Source organism: Rhagoletis pomonella, unplaced genomic scaffold (assembly GCF_013731165.1).
Source record: "Rhagoletis pomonella isolate Grant_MI unplaced genomic scaffold, Rhpom_1.0 Rhpom_scaffold_00007, whole genome shotgun sequence".
Lineage (NCBI taxonomy): Eukaryota > Metazoa > Arthropoda > Insecta > Diptera > Tephritidae > Rhagoletis > Rhagoletis pomonella.
Window position 1 is genome coordinate 66,454,378 of NW_023458561.1, and position 1,708 is coordinate 66,456,085.

The following is a 1,708-nucleotide window of genomic DNA, read 5'->3' on the forward strand; positions in this document are numbered from 1 at the left end:
ATGTTCATATTTTTGAGGACCACCCTAATATACATATATGTACATATAATTACGATTTTTTACATCGAAAAAAAATATATAGCCATAAATTCTTAAATTGCGGTTTCTGTAGAGTTTCAAAAAAGGATTTAATTTTATGTAATTTCGTCAATCATTGTGAAATTTGATAAGAGACAATTCGGTTACAGATCCAAAACAAACAATCATCAGCTGCCTCCTCGTATTACAAAAAGTTTTGAAATTAATTTTTTCTTCTCAAAATATCCTCATAATATTCAATAAACTGCTGTTATTGGGTATGCTGCTAAAGTGACAATCCATGGGCAGTAATAAATATGCGAACGTACCGAAAGCTTAGACCTGACCGGCGTGGGCCATTAACGGAAGTAATGCATCAAGATTTAGCACTAGGATTATTACTAAAAGTTTGTCGCCTTAGTAAAACTTCCCTAACATTTTGTGTATGTACATCAGATGCTACGTGCGACCTCCACACTTAACGGAGGGTTAAATATAATTACATAATAAGATATTTTGAAGTCTATTTCCATTTTCAAAGATATTCCAATTTTCAAACTAATTTGCTCAAAATTAATATTCGTAAAATATAATACCCTTGAACAACTAAAAGTCAAGCGAAATTCCGTTTCATTTGCGAGGTTTTTTCCGCAACTGGTACAACAACAAAATACTTAACCAATACCTATGCTGTTGTTAAAGGGAATCGTTTTATTTTATTTGAGAATTCCTTAATTAACAACACCAACAATGAAATTCTAATGGCAGCCGAAAATGTCAAGTATACAAATAAAATTCGAATTCGCTTGGAAATTTCAGTATCAATTACAAAACCGCATACCCGCACAAATGCAAGCAACAAAAGGCAGCTGGTAGAGTAGTGAAATTGGGTGCGGATATTGGCGTGTACGCGGCGGGGGGTTGGGGGGTGAAAAGCACAACCAAAGCAGAGGCAGGAGAAGGTGCCGTTGGCGCTTTTTCATCAGCAATTAATGCTGTGTTTTTGCGAGTGCCTACAGCCACAGCCACAGTCGCAGCCGCAGCGGCAGCCACCATAACCACCAACGTCGATGCAGGAAAACAACAATAACAACGCCACAATCACTGCCAATGCCAAGTACATGTCGCAGACACACACGACTACAGCAGTTCCATCGAAGATACGGAATGCTGGCAACTAACTCATTCGCTCAATGTTGCCACTCTCCAACTCCCAACTCTCAACCAGCATTGCCGTTTTGCTTAAATTTAAGAAAAGATTGATAAATTTTTTCCTGCCTGTTAAAATTTAAAATTTTTCTTCGTTTTGCTAAGTTTTTTTATTAAAATATTCAAAAAGGATAATTTTCCTCAAAAATTCATTTCTGATTATGAGTAAATTTTCAATAAATTTTTCAATTTTATTTTAGGATCTCGTATAAAGTTCCAGGAAATATTTCTCTACGCAACTCCCGATCCGCGGCCGTCGCATTTTCAAACCTCCGAGTGTTCTGCTATGAAATCGTTTCTCATAAAAACCATTTTCAGAAGCGAATGGGCAGCTACCTATTATGGGAGTATATGTTGAAAGCCTGAAAAAAATGTGTAGGTAATAGTTTTCAAATTAAGCAACTGTTAGATTATAAAATCCTTACTTTTGACCACAAAATTGCCTTTACTTACTTACTTGATTATTTTTTTATTTCTATGA